Source organism: Propithecus coquereli, unplaced genomic scaffold (genome assembly GCF_000956105.1).
Source record: "Propithecus coquereli isolate 6110/MARCELLA unplaced genomic scaffold, Pcoq_1.0 Scaffold15, whole genome shotgun sequence".
NCBI lineage: Eukaryota > Metazoa > Chordata > Mammalia > Primates > Indriidae > Propithecus > Propithecus coquereli.
Window position 1 is genome coordinate 10,818,511 of NW_012139413.1, and position 18,465 is coordinate 10,836,975.

The window sequence follows — 18,465 nt, forward strand, 5'->3', positions numbered from 1 at the left end:
CAGTTCTCTTTCAGTGTGGCTTACTACTTGTAGTTGCTGGTGGCATTCAGCAAAGAGCACATATCGTTTTCAACTCTTGCAGTAAAGAGATCTAAAGTTAATCAGACAGGCTGCCTTTCAACTCCAGCTCTGACACTAATTCTGTGAATGTGTGCCAGTCATATCACTTCTTTGCCTCAATTTCCTCATTTGTAAAATTAAGGCATTGGACTTGATGATTTTAAAAATTCCATCCACCTATTACATTCAATGATTCTACACTTAGCACAAAGGAGCATATGTGTCTTCTGTATTGCCACACTATGCTACCAGTTTATTTCTTTTGCAGGAACTAAAATAAAGTATCCAAGAAACTCATAGGTTGGTTTTTACTTAAGAGAAACTCTACCCTAAATTTTTATCAAATTCACTTGCAAATATTGACTAAAACATATTTTATTGAATCAAAAAACTGTATTCATCTCAATTACTCATTGATTACTCAATGTCCTTGTAGAGCACCCCTGCAAATAAATGCAAGTAGCATTTATGTATTTCCATTGATCTATAATGCATACCCTGTTCCTTCCCCAGACCATTTGGACTCAACATTTTTCTTACATTAAGTTGAAGCTTAGCTCCCTGTGGCTTCTACTCATTTTTTCTGGCTCTAATCTTTTGGAGAGCTACCCATAATGAATGTAATCCTTATTTTCCATGACAACTCAAAATATTGAAGATGGCAACCATATCTTCTCTAATCTATCTCCAGTTCTCTCAACTACTCATACTGTAAGAATTATATATCCCCTTAACACTATACCCTGAATGTGTTTCTACCCCATTTAACATATGGGCCCAAGCACAAGAAGTAGTGAGTTTGATAAGTACCAGGAAAAGTAGTTCTTTCTTTCCTCATCGTGGACAAATTACTAGTAAAAGATTAAGAGTAATAACATCACATTATTTATTCATGTCAAGTTTACAATGAACTAAGCTAAAATTTCCTTAAGTGTATTCTAGTTAAGCCAAATTTCCTCCTTCTTGTATTTGTACAGTTGGTTAAAAATGGAAGAGAAAAGATGCATAAACTGGAAATAAGAAGCTTTCCAACAAGGAAACTCTGTTCCCTGATTCATGCTAAGTGATACAGGGGGCTCTTTAAAAATGAAAATGTTTTAATTTACGTTTGATGTGTGGCATTCTGTTTGGAGTTTTTTCTGCCCTTTTTTTTTAAAAAAATTGAAAAACTAAGAATTCTTCATTGTATATTTTCAACAGAAACCATTTTCTCTTGCAACTCTGTACACGTGTGTTATAAAAGAATAAGCAGAGCGGAAACAAATGCCCGGTTTTAGCCGTATGTCACACAAGGCCTGACGCTTTCATGGGAGATAATGGCACATTACACAGTAACGTGCACAAAAGGTTTCCACATTTCAGGCACTAGGAACAAAACACAATAATGTTGTCTCTTTGAAATGCATAAAAATATGACAATCTTAGTAGCTAATGAAACATAAATATCTTTTTCCTGTACAAAAATATACTCAGAAAGTTAGAGTGCTGATTATGACACCTTTCCCTCAGCTTTTGATGTGGCAGAGTGGTTATACCTTTATGATATGGAAGAAAGGATGCATTACTTTGTCAACAATTTACCACAAAACAAAGAGTATTATACAAATAACACCAACTAAGTGATGTTCGTCAAAATCTCCTGCGTGATCATGAACTTTAAAAAAATCAATGCTTTTTGATTTATTTCTTTAAAAGTCTTAAATAATGTTTATCTTAAAATAAAGTGGTATAACTTTTGAATTTGACATTTAGGACAGGCAAGCCAAATTTTTTAAACTTAAATGAAAAGCATTTTATATTTGACATGTATAATAATCAAAAGCAAGCAACCAAACTGAGCACAGTGACTCATGCCTGTAATCCCAGCACTTTGGGAGGCCAAGGTGGGAGGATCACTTGAGGCCAGGAGTTTGAGACCAGCCTGAGCAAGAGCGAAACCTCCTCTCTACAAAAATTAGAAAAGTTAGCCAGGCATGGTGGTGCGTGCCTGTAGTCCCAGCTACTCAGGAGGCTGAGGAAGGAGGATTGCTTGAGCCCAGGAGTTTGAGGATGTAGTGAGCTATGATGAAGCCACTGCACTCTAGCTGGGACAACAGAGCAAGACCCTGTCTCAAAAAAAAAAAAAAAAGGAAGCAACCAAAATGAAGTTTATTTCATACAATTAGCAAACTGAATGTTGTGATAACAAGAAAAGCAGACTCAGGACAGTTGCTTTTTTCTAATATGTTTACCCAGTGCTTCATTTAATTCACATAAGTCACCTTAATTATAATAATGATCCTAGGCATCACTGCTCTCCAAACACAATGCTCTCCAGTCCAGACTTTGGTAAAACCCACCCTAAACTCCTTTCATTGATAATAAAAGTTTTCTATAACCTTGGTCAGGAAAGACTGTTAATCCTTGCTGTCGAAGAATTGTGAAAACCTCATGTAGGGATTGTTTTTTTATCCTCCTCTGCTTCAGAACAAGGGGGGAGCTTATGTCAAAGTGTTAAACTTTCTAAACCGCTTGAGGTAAGACTGACCATAACTTAACTCTGAAGAGTCTTTAGTGACCCCACCAGGGTCAGCACTTTGTGACATCATCCATTTCACTTACTTTACTTGTCTTCTTTCTCCAACAGTGTGATGGAGGCAGCAAAACATCTGGGACCTTCTCTATGAAGAAGGCAATTCTCCCCTGCTCCAGGGAGCCGTTGATCCCACATCTGCAGAGATTCTGTCCTCCAAGGTGCCCAAACCCTTCTGGGAACTGGTCCCAGTCACTTGAAGTTTACATATAAACAACCCAGAACATTACACTTATGTCCCAATGTCATGATTACCAATCATTAATTAGTTGTACAGTGGTTCTGATCACATCTGAGTTACCAAACTGAAACTCAGGACACACTCACATACAAACTGCTCAAGCCTATTAAGGACCAGCAGCCTTGTTCTTACATTTTGTAATTGTCATTTCAAATGATATTTTGGTTAGAAACAAATTCTTAATCATTTAATAGCATACTACGTTATCGGTACTTCATTTCTGTTAAGAACACCGCTCTCAATCACTGCTAGAGATCCTCAGTTGTTCTCCCAATTTAGGGCCTATACAAAAAGTGCTTGAGCCTCAGTCTACACCAAAGTATAGGGCATATGTTTAAGTGGACTGGCTCTCCAAATCTGTTTTGTAGGAGCAAGAGGCCTTACAAAAGATGAGTTGTGCCACAATTTCATCATCTGTAAAATGTGGATAATATAGTATAACTATTATACTAGTTAGCATTGTTAAAGTGTTATATAACACATTTATGAAGAAATTAACAGAAAGACAAAATAGCTGGAAAGGAATGCTGAAGTAAAATTGCAAATTGGATAACTTTCAACAAAGCTATAAAACCATATCACCTTTAGAGTCAATACATCTCTAGTGCTATCAAATTATAAGAACTCATTAATTTCTGCTGGTCAACCTCTAACCTCAAAGAACCATAAACCATCCACACATTTATTAGTTGTTTATTATTAGTCAAACATCCTCAGCATGCAGCAGATGATGCTCAGATAAGCTTACTGGAAAATGATATCTAGTATGACATTTTAAAAAATCAAGCAATAATCATTTTACCTTATCTCCATTTGGGATAAAAAATTTGTAGTAGCTTTGCCATGAGTTTTATGTAACTTCATATTTGTGCCTGGCACAGTGTTAAATAAAATATCTAGTACTTGGGCAGTAATGAAAAGTTATGACCTATGGAATCGGTAATATTCTAAGAGAGTTTACATCATTTGCAATAATATTTTAGCGATACCACAAGGATAGTTTTGTTGTAGACCTCACTCCATAAGAAGATATTTGATTCAGAGATGACATCATTTATGTTCTGAGAAATTTATATAGCACTTTTCTTAAAAGGCTACTAAAAAAGAATTTCTACATTTTTCTAGAAGTTCTAGCCTTTTAAAATCAAGTTTCCCAGACAGAAAAATCAAGCAGCAGGAAAACAGAAGAGAGAAATAGAGAAACAAGCTATTCAAACCAATTTGAATGCCTTAACACAACAATCATTATATGTGGGGACAAGATGTCAAATATTACATTAGTCAGGGTTTTCCAGAGAGATAGAACCAATGGTATGGATGGATAATTAGATAGATAGACAGATAAGAAGAGATTTATAGGGAAATTGGCTCATGCAATTATGAAGGCTGTGAAGTTCTACAATGGCTGTCTCTAAGCTGGAGCCCCTGGGATGCTGGTACCATGGCTCAGTCCAAGTTTGAAAGCTTCAGAACTAGGGAAGATAATGGTGTAGCTCTTCCTTTGAGGCCGAAGACCTAGGAACCCTGGGAGGCTGCTAGCACAAGTTCCAGAGTCCAAAGGCCAGAAAACCTGGAGTTCAGATGTTCAAGGGCAGGAGAAGAGTGCTCCAGCTCCAGGACAGAGAGAGACTTGCCTTTCCTTTGCCTTTTCGTTCCATCTGGGCCCCCAGCCAATTGGATGGTGCTCACCAACACTGAGGTGGGATCTTCCCCACTCAGCCCACCGACTCACATGTGAATCTCCTCCGGAAACCACCTCACAGACACACTCAAATTATGCTTTACCAGCTATCTAAATATCCCTTAATCCAGTCAAGTTGACATCTAAAACTAGCCACCACAAATACATTACATTTTTATTTCCAAAATATGTAGGCATTATTAGATGGTCATATTTTTCAAATTTTTTTCTACCCACTGTAAGTGTAGGAAAAACAGACATTTACAAAGGCATATTATATTCATAATCCATTAAAATAACATATATTTTATTAGAGAAACTTTTACTGCTGCTAAATTTCCAAAGCCCATTTTATCTCGAACAATGTTAAAGATGGTATTTGTTTAATATTGGAGAAGGATTATGCCACAACCACTTAATCAAAGTCTTGTTTAGTGTCAGTATCTATTCAATTTTGCATATCCCCAGCGATGAAAACTAACTACCTCAAAACACTACATAAATATTTATATTGTAATCCATTATTGATATCTTACAAACTTTTACTATAGCTTGCTAATGGCTGCAACATCACAATTCTGGATGGAACGGAACCCTTATTTCAATTTTATTTCCATAGGAGATGCTTTGCACACATAAAAACAAAAAGGCTAGTTTAATCGGGGCAATTTCTACCAAGAAAAAACAAAAGCAAAGTATCTAAATCAAGACCTAAAAATGAATGAAAAAACGTTTACAAAAATATTTTAACATGGAAATTTAATTTTCCTATTAAAACCTCTCAAACTCTTTGAAACTGTGACCCCTTAGATAAGCTTATTTGAATCTCACAATATCACTATAAAATAGGAAATATTTCTAAATTGCCATTTTCCACATAAAAAAATGAGCAGCTCTGGGAGGTTAAATGACTAACACAAAAACACACAGCTAGCTGCGATTCAAAATAAGAGCTTTGCCTCTGATGTTCATAACAGTAACTTAGATTCTTGTTATAAACATATCTCCTCCTTTATTGATTTTCCTTACCCTACTCATATGCTAAACGCTTCACCTATACCATATATATAAATTTATTTTTTACTCCTAATATGAAACCATCCTAACATAAACCTAGAGTGTGAATTTGTTTCAGTGATTACTGTATATGTTTTCTGTTTTAGATTGTCAATTCATGGAACCAGAGTTAATATCTTTGAAAAGCAGGGTAAGCAGTTTTCAGTATCAAGACAACTAATGGATAAAGATCGGGTCGAGTCAAAAAAAGCAGCATGCTGCAGGACGTGAAAGCAACAACATGGGAACCAAACCTATAGGTGTTCAAATCCTAAGTATGCCATTTACTAGGTGTGTGATAGTCAATAAATTAGCCTCTCAAAGCATCAGTATTAAGGGAGGTAATGTAATAAAAGGGCTTAGCAAAAGCATAGCACAGAGTAACTTTTCAGTTGATTTAATGATGATCAATTCTTGTACTGAAAGGAAAAAATTCCCCTTATCATACTTAGCATTTGTAACAAAGAGAGCTTTCTATTATCTGTTCAAGGAAAGGCGACTTTTGTATTATTATTCAATATTGGTATACCATCTCTTGCATTGTAAAGGCTTTTCCTCAATAGTGGTGAAGTCTTGCAATATGCATAGGACTTTGTAAAGCACATTTACATCTGTTTTGGTACCCGACCACCAAAAAGTTCTGTGAATTTAGTTTATAATTTATCATCATCATCATCATCATTTCCATACATAAAATGAACAAATTGAGTTTAGAAGAGATAAAGAAATATGCTCAAATTCTTATGCCCACAAAATGTAAACCCAGGCCTCATATTTTTTCTTCCCACCAAATCAGTTGCCAACATGTTTCTTGCCTTTCCAGTTTTTGAGGGTGCTGAATGCGAAATTTGACATATATAGCAACAAATAACCACAGCAAAATCAGCAGTTAGTTTTTATTAAGCTTACACAATCTCATCATGCTAATTGATTTCAACAGAATTCACCTCAAACAAAATTTTGTAACAGGGGAAGAAATAAATAACGGGAGAGAATTCTTCAACACATCTTTTGTCAGCCTATGACAAAACAGTTTAATATAACGACTAAATTATTTAATCTGTTCCTTGGTCAACCTCAGTACCACATTTTCAGTTGCTGTTTTAAGACTCCCAAAATGTAGTTGCAGACATTTATTTGAAGAATATGATTCTCAATTCACAATAGCATAATTAAGATGTAATGATATTGAAAAGAAATCTGAACTATTCCCTTTAGCCAGTTGTCAAGATGCAATGTAGAAATACGATTATGTAGAACCATAAACATGTTCTACTCCATTCGTCTTCACTTAGTTGATATCTATTCAGTCAGACTTTCTCGCACCATTAAAAGTTTTAATGGAGTGTACGGTAATATGTGACTTCTCTACAGATTCTTAATCTGCAGCAATCATCTGCTGAAATCTCTAAATCCTCACAAGCCTAGTTTTTATTTTCCTTTAAGTATATAGCCAGTGTTACACATTTTAAAAGGCCATAAAATCAACCACATTCTTTGTTTCTTTTAGAGAAATGTGACAGTTGAAATTCTCTGCTTCTCTCCTTTGTCTCTGTTGCACATTCATGATATTTTGAAATCTAATCTAATCCCCTCAATTTACAGATGAAGAAACTGAGACCAGAGAGGTGATATGAGTACAAACCAAATAAAACAAGTGCATGGCAGTCAGAACTTCTACCCAGGTCTACCAATTTTAAGAGCAACATGTTTTCCGCTACCGTATTTTCTCAAATTAAAGTAAAGAGGACTTAGAAACTTTCACAGGTGGGGCTACTGAATGCTATATTAATACTTACAATGTTTTGGTCTTGGACATAACTTACGTGTCTTCTTAATTATTCCTCGTTTGATAAGCTCTGTCCATTCTTTACCATATCAAAATCCACCTAGAGAGGAAAAAAAGAAGAGAGGTTACAATCAAAGGGGAAAGAAAAACAGAAATTAAAAAAAAAAAAAAACCCTTTGTGTACATTTGTATCTTGCTCAATAACAGTTGGCTGATTTAGGCTGATTGTTTTAGAGCAAAGAAAAACAATAAAATGACAATTATGAAGAAAGTTTAGACATTTTTGGAAAATACATTTTTTCTGATAATATGGAAATGGTCAAAAGCAGTAATTAAAACAGCGTGGGCATGAGTGTTTTCACTGTAGGGGGGTGTTGTGTCTGTGGATAGAGAGATGGACGGATAGGTACATAGACAGACAGATAGGTAGCCAGAACTAGAATGGAACAAGCCAAAACAAAATGAGGGCATTACGATTATGTTTCAGGATAATCCTGGGACAGTACAGAAAAACCACTCTACAAACTGAGATGGATCTAAGAGACCAAAGAATGACTCAGACAAGTCTAGCTTGGTGAGTTAGATGAGTGTATTACAGGTTACTTACACAGAGCACTCACTTCTGGGTGACACAGGAATTCTCCAGGTAATGAGATCTGTACCTCCTACCTGTGGTATTGCCTTAAATCCATTTCCAGTTGGTGACGCAAAGCTCCTTTATTGTGTTATTGCCTGTTTACTTTGAAAAAAATTAAACATGTGGAATGCAATCATTATGTGCCTTCATACAATGCATGTCATGTTAATGATATTATAATTTTCCACTAGGTAGAGATTTTAGTATTATAATTAGCTGAAGGGTACTGTAGGACAGTTAAAGCAGTTAGGGCTGGTTTAAGCCAGTCGCCTCAAGGAAGTGCTGAAGCATATATCTTGTGCCTTGCAGTTATCTTTCATTTTCACTTAATCTATCTGGCAATAATTTTGTTGAACACTCCCAGGGAGCATAGTGTTACTCTTCTTGTGATGGGAAATTTTGTATTTTTCCCTGAGATTGTAGGTAAATTTATCCAACTTTAAAATGTTGCATATTGTTGCTATGATGTATACTAAATAAAATTAACATTTATTCCTTCAGAAATATTTTTAAACTTTTTTGAGGCAACGGCTTCTATATAAAGAGATTCATTGATGGTTCACTTAATTATCTATGAATAATGTTATTTTATGTTCTTACAATTATCAAAGGCCTGAGGAAACATGAAAAGAACAAAGCAAAAAAAAAAAAGACAAAAGCTTCCACATTTGCTAAAATAAAATTTATGATGAGAATAGCTAGCTCCATAAACTTTCTTAAAACAAAAGGATTATAAGGTCAGAGAGCAAGATGGTCAAATAGAAACACCCAGTGATCATCCCTCTGCCTGAACACCAAATTCAAGTCCTATCCACATAAACAAACACCTTTAGAAGAACCAAAAATCATACTATCTGGTTTTAAGATTATATTAAGGAAAAAGGCACTAAAGAGGCAGAAAGGACAATCTTGCCACCCCTCCCTGTCCCCTAGCAGTGCAGTGCCAGTACCCCAGGTGGAGAGAGACTATGTGTGCCCCAGGGGGAGCGGGAGGGAGGTGAGTGTGAGACCTATATTGAAACCCAGGACCACACAAGGGAGAACACAGCACAAGGCAGAATTCTGCCTGTGCCCACAGGGGGAACATTAAGACCAGCCCAGCCAGAGAAAAATCCTCTGCCCCGAAACCCAAGTTCCCTCTGTCCGCACCACTGGCTGCCAAAAGCAGCCTTGAGCCTGGACTAAATTCATAAGACAATCGAGCCACAAAGGCTGCAGCCCTTGGGCAATTCTGGCGTCTGTGCTGGTTCGTAGTCAGTGGACTTGGCGGGCACAAGACCCAGTGAGACACCATCAATGGTGGCCAAGCCAGTGTGTTACCCCCTCCTCCCACCTACAGGCATTGCAGCTCAGGGAGTCTTCTTCCACTTTGGGAAAGGAAAGGAAAAAGTTCAAAGGACTTTGTTTTGCAGCTTGTGTACCAGCTTAGCCGCAGTAAAATAAAGTACCAAGCAGAGTCCTGAAACCCTTGATTCCAGGGCTTACTTCCTGAAAGGCATTTCTGGATCCCCCCTGAGCCAGAAGGAAACATGCTGCCATGAAGTGAAGGGCCCATTACTGGCAAGATTCAACACATGCTAATGAAAGAGCCCTTGGGCTTTGAATAAACGTCAGAGGTAGCCAGGCAACAGTCACCACAGCTTTGAGTGAGACTAGGCTTGTAGCTGAGTGACCTGGCACTGGTGGCCACAAAGCAGTGCCCACATCACTAGTCCCCCCAACTCCAGCATCTTGGCATAGAGAGTGAGGGAAGAAAGTGAAAGTCTCCGCCTGGCAATCCAGGGAATTCTCCTCTATATTACCCAAGTCCACCAACGTGGTACCACCAGGCATCTGCAAGAGTCATTAATGGGCTTGGGGCAACCCCCGTGCTGATGTGGCTGCACTGACCAAAGAGATAGATCACAAACCTCAACTCCTTTTGAAACTGGAAAGCCTTCTCAAGAAGGACAGGTTCAAACCAATCCAGACAGTGAAGTTTAAAATAAACACCTAACTCTACAAGGCCAGACATCAATGAACATCCACAAGCATCAAGCACACCAAGGAAAACATGACCTCACCAAACAAACTAAATAAGGTACCAATGACAAATCCTGGAGCAATGGAGATATGTTGCCTTTTGGACAAACAATTCAAAACAACTGTCCTGAAGAAGCTCAATGAACTTCAAAATAACACAGAGAAGGAATTCAGAAGCCTGTCAGAGAAATTTAACAAAGAGATTGACGTAATAAAATATAATCAGGCAGAAATTCTAGAACTGAAAAATTCAACTGACTGAGAAATGTATCAGAGTCTCTCAAAAGCAGAACTGATTAAGCAGAAGAATTAGTGACCTTGAAAACAAGCTATTTGAAAATACACAGAAGAGAAAAAAGGAAAAAAAGAATAAAAAAGAATGAAGCCCACCTACAAGATCTAGAAAATAACCTCAAAAGGACAAATCTTAGAGTTTATTGGCCTTAAATAGGAGGTAGAGGCAGGGGTTGGGGTAGGAAACTTATTCAAAAAAATAATAACATAGAACTTTCCAAACCTAGAGAAAGATATCAATATTCAGGTACTGGAAAGTCACAGAATACCAAACAGATTTCACCCAAACAACACTACCTTGAGGTATTTAATAATCAAGCTCCCCAAAGGTCACTGATAAAGAAAAGGTCCTAAAGGAAGCAAGAAGAAAGAAAAAAAACATACAAAGGAGCCCCAATATGTCTGGCAGCAGACTTTTCAGTGGAAACCTTACAGGCCGGGAGACAGTGGCATGGCATATTCAAAGTGCTGAAGGAAAAAACCATTGACACTGTAATATTATATGCTGAAAAAATGTCCTTCAAACATGAAGGAGAGATAAAGACCTTCCCAGACAAACCAAAGCTGAGGGATTTCATCAACACCAGACATGTCCTCCAAGAAATGCTAAAAAGTTTTCTTCAATCTGAAAAGGACATTAATGAATGATAAGAAATCATCTGAAAGTATATAACTAACTGATAACAGTAAGCACACAAATACAGAATACTCTATTGCTTCTATTGCTGGAATTGTGGTGCATACACCACTCATATCTTGAGTAGGAAGCCCAAAAGACAAACATATCAAAAATAACAACTTTTTTAAAAGATAGATAATTTTAAAAAATATGAATTCAAACAATAAAAAGTTAAAAGGCAGGGTAGTGCAGGGGTTGGAATTAAAAGATAGAATTTCTGTTAGAATTCTTCTTGCTTGTCTATTCATTTGATTGTATGCAGAGTTGCCATATGCTTAAAATAATCGGTTATAAAATGTTATTTGCAAGCCACGTGGTAACCTAAAATCAAAAATCTACATCAGATACACACACATAAAAAAGCAAAAAACTAAAATACACAACCAGAGAAAATAATTTTTAACGAAGACAGGAAGGAAGTAAAAAAAGAAAGAGAGTACCACAGACACACACACACACACACACACACACACACAAACCCCACCAGAAATCAAATAATAACATGGTAGTAGCAAGTTCTTACTTATTAATAGCAACATTGAATATGAATGAATTAAACTCTCCAATCAAAAGACATAGAGTGGATGAAAGAATAAAAAAGAAGAGCCAACCATATATTGTCTGCAAGAGACACATTTCACCTATAAAGATACACATGAACTGAAAATAAAGGGATGGAAAAAGACACCCCATGCAAATAGAAACTAAAAAAGAGCAGGAGTAGCTATACTTCTATCAGATAAAATATATCTCAAGACAAAAGCTGTAAAAAGAGACAAAGATGGTCATTATAAAATGATAAAGGGGTCAATTCAGCAAGAGGATATAACAATTCTAAATATATATGCACCCAACGCTGAAGCACCCAGATATACAAAGGAAGTATTTCCAGAGCAATAGAAATAGATAGATTCCAATACAGTAATTGTTGGAGAGACCTCAACACTCCACTTTCAGCATTGAACAGATCATGAAGACAGAAAATCAACAAGGAAACACTGGATTCAATCTGCACTACAGACCAAATAGACCTAAAAGATATGTATAGATGGCTTCATCCAACAGCTGCAGAGTACACGTCCTTGTCCTCACCTCATGGATCATTCTGAAGGATAGGCCATATGTTAGGCCACAAAACAAGTGTGAAAAGCTTCAAAAAAATTAAAACCATTCCAATTATTTTCTATGACCATAATAAAAATATTGGGTCATGTTAAGAATAAAAATAGACATCAATAATAAGAGGAACATTTGAAACTATACAAACACGTAGAAATTAAACAATATGCTCCTAAATGAGCAGTGGGTCAATGAAGAGATTATGAGGAAAATTTAGAAATTTCTTGAAACATTTGAAAATGAAAGGATAATCTATCAAAATTTATGGGATTAGAAAAAGCACTAATAACAGACCTGTGAAAGAGTACCATTTGATATATTCATAAGTCAAGAAGAGAGTGTGGTTTGGACTGTGCAACTCTGAGGAGCAAATAAATTACAGGAAAATTTATACCAATAACTGCCTATATCAAAAGACTAGAAAGCTTCAAATAAACAACCTAATGATGCATCTCAAAAAACTAAAAAAACAAGAGCAAACCAAATCCAAAATCAGTAAAAGAAATAATAAATATTGGAGCAGAAATTAATGAAATTGAAACAAAAAATACAAAAGATTAATGAAACAAAAGATGGTTGTTTGAAAATATAAAAAAATTGATACATCTTTAGCCAGAGTAACTAAGAATAAAAGAGAGAAGACTCAAATAAATAAAATCAAGAGATAAAAAAGAAGACATTAGAACAGATATAGCAGAAATTCAAAGGATCATTAGAGACTACTAAGAGCAACTATATGCCAATAAATTGAAAAATCTAAAGGAAATGGATAAATTCCTACACACACACAACCTACCATGATTGAACTAGGAAGAAATCCAAAAACCTGAATAAACCAATTACAAATAATGAGATAGAAGCAGTAATGAAAAGTCTCCCATCAAAGAAAATCCCTGGACATGATGGCTTCACTGCTGAATTCTACCAAATATTCAAAGAAAAGTTAATATCAATCTTATTTAAACTATTCCAAAATATAGAGGAGGAGGTAATACTCTCAAGCTCATTCTATGAGGCCTGCATCATCCTCATATCAAAATCAGACAAAGACACAACAAAATAAGAAAACTACAGGCCAATATCTCTGATAAACATAGATGTAAAAATGCTCAACAAAATACTAGCAAATAGAATTTAACAACATATTCAAAAGACTATTCATCATAATCAAGTGGGATTTATTCTAAGGATTCAAGAATGATTCAACATATGCAAATCAATCAATGTGATACATCATATCAACAGAACCAAAGGACAAAAACCACATGATCATTTAAGTTGATGGTGAAAAGCATTCAATAAAACTCAACATACCTTCATAATAAAAACTCTCAAAAAATTGGGTATAGAAGGGACTTACTTTAACATGATAAAATCCATATATGATGGACCCACATACTGAATGAGAAAAAACTGAAAGCCTTTTCTCTAAGATCTGGAACAAGACTAGGATATCCACTTTCACCACTGTTATTCAATGTAGTATTGGCAGTTCTAGCCAGAGCAATCAGACTAGAGAAAGAAATAAATGGTATACAAATTGGAAAGGAAGAAATCAAATTATCCTTGTTTGCAGATGATATTATCTTATGTCTAGAGAAACTTAAAAGACTCCACAAAAAAAAACCCAACTAGAACTTATAAATTCAGTAAAGTTGCAGAATACAAAATCAATATACAAAAATCAGTAGCATTTCTATGTACCAACAGTAAACAATCTGAAAAAGAAACAAAAAAAGTAATCCCATTTACAATAGCTACAAATAAAATTAAATTCCTAGGAAGAAATGTAACTAAAAAAGTGAAAGACCTCTATAATGAAAACAGTAAAATGTTGATGACAGAAATTGAAGACGACACAACACAATAGAAAGATAGCCCATGCTCATGGATTGGAAGAATCAATATTGTTAAAATGTTCATACTACCCAAAGCAATCTATAGATTGGATGCAACCCCCATCCAAATACCAATGGCATTCTTCACAGAAAGACAAAAATTAATCCTAAAATTTATATTGAACCACAAAAGACCCAAAGCCATAGCCATCATGAGCAAAAAGAATAAAACTGTAGGAATCACATTACCTGACTTCAAATTACACTACAGAGGTATAGTAACCAAACAGTATGGTACTGGCATAAAAACAGACACATAGACCAATGGAACAGAATGGAGAATCCAGAAGTAAATCACTTATCTATATTGAACTTATTATTGACAAAGGTGCCATAAAATGGGGAAAGAAAAGCCTCTTCAATAAATAGTGCTGGGGAAACTGAATATATGTAAGCAGAAGAATGAAACTAGACCCTTATCTCTCACCATACACAAAAAACAAATCAAAATGAATTAAAGTCTTAAATCTAAGAACTGAAATTATGAAACTACTAAAGGAAAACTTTGGGGAAATGCTTCAGGACATTGGTCTGGGCAAGGACTTCTTGAGTAAGATCCAGGAAGTACAGGCAACCAAAGCAAAATTGGACAAATGGGACCACGTCAAGCTAAAAATCTTCTGCACAAAGAAACTATCAACAAAGTTAAAACACAACCCATAGAAGGGGAGAAAATATTTTCAAACTACCCATCTAACAAGGGACTAATAACAAGAATATGAAAATAGTTCCAAAGACTTAGTAGGAAAAAATCAAATTATCTGATTAAAAAATGGGTAAAGGATCTGAATACACATTTCTCAAAAGAAGACATGCAAATGGCCAACAGGTATATGAAAAGAAGCTCAACATCATTAGTCATCAGAGAAATGCAAATTAAAACTACCATGAACTATCATCTCACATCAGTTAAATGGCTTTTATCAAAAAGACAGGCAATAATGAATGCTGGCAAGGGTGTGGAGAAAAGGGAACCCTCTCATACCGTTGGTGGGAATGTAAATTAGTACAACCACTATGAAGAACAGTACGGAGGTTACTCAAAAACCTGAAAATAGAACTACCATATGACCCAGCAATCCCATGGGTATATATCCAAAGGAAGGGAATTCAGTATACCAAAAAGATACCTGCACTTTCATGTTTATTGCAGCACTATTCACAATAGCCAAGATTTGGAATCAACTTCAGTGTCCATCAACAGATGAGTGGATAAAGAAACTGTGGTACTTATACACTATGGAATATTATATAGCCACAAAAAATTAAGTTAAATCCTGCATTTGCAACAACCTGGATGGAACTAGAGAACATTATGTTAAGTGAAATAAACCGAGCACAGAAAGACAAATCTCGCATGTTCTCACTCATATGCGGGAGCTAAATATCAAAAACAATTGACTTCATGGAGATAGAGAGTAGAATGATGGTTACCAGAGGCTTGGAAGGGTAGTTGGGTGGGACAGATAAAGTCAGGGTAGTTAATGGGTGCAAAAATAAAGTTAGATAATTAGAAAGAATGAACAATATTTGATAACACCACAAGTGAGTATAATCAATAATAAGTTAGGGCAGAGGTCCCCAATCTATGGTGAGTTATATAATCATTTCATTATATATTACAATGTAATAATAACAGAAATAAAGTGTACAATAAATGTAATGCGCTTGAATCATCCCGAAACCATCTCCTCCTTTCATGGTCCATGGAAAAATTGTCTTTCGTGAAAACGATCCTGGGTGCAAAAAAGGTTGGGGACTGCTGAGTTAGTGTAGACTTTAAAATAACTAAATGAATGGAATTTCAGTGTTCCTAACACAAAGAAATGATAAATGTCTGAGTTGGTGGATACCCCATTCACCCTGATTTGATTAATTCATGTTATGCCTGTATCGAATTACCACAAGTACCCTATAAATATACAACTATTATGTACTCATAATAATTAAAAAGAAAAAAGGAAAAAATTATATAGCCAGAAAATAAAAAAAACATCATCCAATGATTACTGGTGGATCATAAACAAAAGGTGCTCAATTTTTCAAATGCAGAATTTAATCACTGAAAGGAAAGAATGTAAGTGTAACATGAGGAAATTTGCAATTGGTGATGAAAGGCTCACCATTTTGAAATGTGGAGTGATTTGACCTGGGATGAGATAGAAAGCAGTTTATTACATTTACATAGCAGATAATGAAAAACAAATGTAAATAATTATTTTGACTCTTTTTGCAGATGCTTTGAAATTACTCCTATGGGCCAGACATTGTGGCTAACATCTATAATCCCAGCTGAGGCTGAGGTGGAAGATTGCTTATGATCATGAGTTTAAGACCAGCCTGTAATTTAAAAATTAGCCATGCATGGTGATGTGAGCCTAGAGTTCCAGCTACTCAGGATGCTGAGGTGGGAGGATCACTTGAGTCCAGGATCATATCACTGCATTCCAGCCTGGGAGGCAAAAAAAGACCATGTCTCCTAAAAAAAAAAAAAAAAAAAAAAAAAAAAAATCACTTGTATGTAATCACAAAAGGAAAATTGTCCTAAAAAAGAAAAAATAAATCTTGGCTCTCAACCTCTGAGAATTGTCTAAACCTGGGACGAATGACTCACTATAGGCTTCTATCAAAAAGTATTGGCCACACTGCCCTTCAACACCTCCAGAAAGCATGTACCACTCATTTCTTTTCCAATACCTAATATGCAATCTCCACTCATTCTTTCTATCTAAATGTTACCCTTCCTCAAGTTTCAATTCAAGTCCCACCTCTCTGATTATGCACACACACACACACACACACATACACACACACACACACACACACACACACGTCTTTCCTCCGAACTTCTGTTGCCTTTTTTGTCTTTATGTATGTTGAATATTTCTTTGCACTGTTAATTATACTTATAAGTGTGTAGGTCTGAGCTATAACATACTGGAAACTCTTTATTAGGTCTGGGCAGTATCTTTTTACATCTTTTTATCTCTCCAGTCCCTTGTACAAAGTAGGTGCTTAATCTGCAGGAAAAGGTAATAGAGATAGTAGAGTCCTGGAATTTAAAATAAATTGTGAATATTTAAACTGAGAGAGGCGTTTGGGTCCCAAAACAGAATTCTAATGCTGGTTTAGCCAGCCAGTGTAGCCCATGTTGTGGTTGTGAAGATAAATTAGGAAATATCTATGAATTTACTTTCAAACTATTAATATAACAAGTTAAATCTTATATTAGAAACAGAATCTTACTTTTGTGGAGAAAAGAACTCAAATTACAGACACAAATAGACATGCATTTCAGTTCTGGTTTCTGCCACTTATTTGCTGGAACCTCTCACAACCCCATTATAATCTATAAAATGATAATAATAATATGTATCTATCAAGACACTGTGAGGATTAGCACGTCACAATGCCTATAAAGCCATCAATAAATGGTAAATTTATCAATATCCTTCAAAATATAAGGTTTTATCATAAGTATTATAGACGCACAAATTCCAAAAGAGATATATATGGTGCAGAAAACTACTAATAAAATCCAAAACAGCACCAGAAGTTTATTGATTATGAACTTTTTCCATATTTGTTCTTTTTGAAATTGAAATACAACCATATATGCCAATTCAATTAACATTCAGAAATTGGCCAAGAAGCAATGAAAAGAAATCAATTCTGATTTTGTGTTACTTTTACTCTATGTAAATGTACTTAAACCTTCCATATATCAGAAACACCTGTAGAATTCTAGACAATGCTGAATCCTAACTTCCATAATAGATAGCTTATAGCAATTATCCTTCTACAATCATCAGATGGTAGGAACCCAGAAAGTTCTTGCCATTTCTAAGTCTAGCAATATCTGAATAGGCTATCTTCAATGTCTTAATTATTCTAAATTTAATAGTAAGGCAAGATCCCCATTTTACATTGAGGATCATATAAGGAAGTATGTAACGTTATTTTGGACATTGTAGAGGTTACATAGGAGTTGTATTAGAATAGCTAAAACCTCTACTTTATTATTACAATTCTTCTTATTATTATTGTTATCATTGTTATTAAGTATATGTGCTTATGTGCTCCTTTCAAAGCATCAACAATGAATCCTTTCTTCCCATTTGCTACTCCACTCAGTCACTTCTTAGCTTCACCTTTCTTCCTGCCCCACCATCTCCTACTAAGAGTTTGGAACCCAAAGCAATTATTTGTGAGAATTCTAAAAACATTTATCCAGGTTATTTAATATCAAAGAAAGAAAAAGCATGTCACCTGTTTTATCTAAAATAATTGTGATATTACCTGGAAGATTGAGCTGGATACATCACTCTTGAGGCTTTTAAGAAAAATATGTTTTCAGATATGTAAGGTGAATCAAGTAGTTGATGATATCATGGTAACAGGTAGCAACTTTAAATTG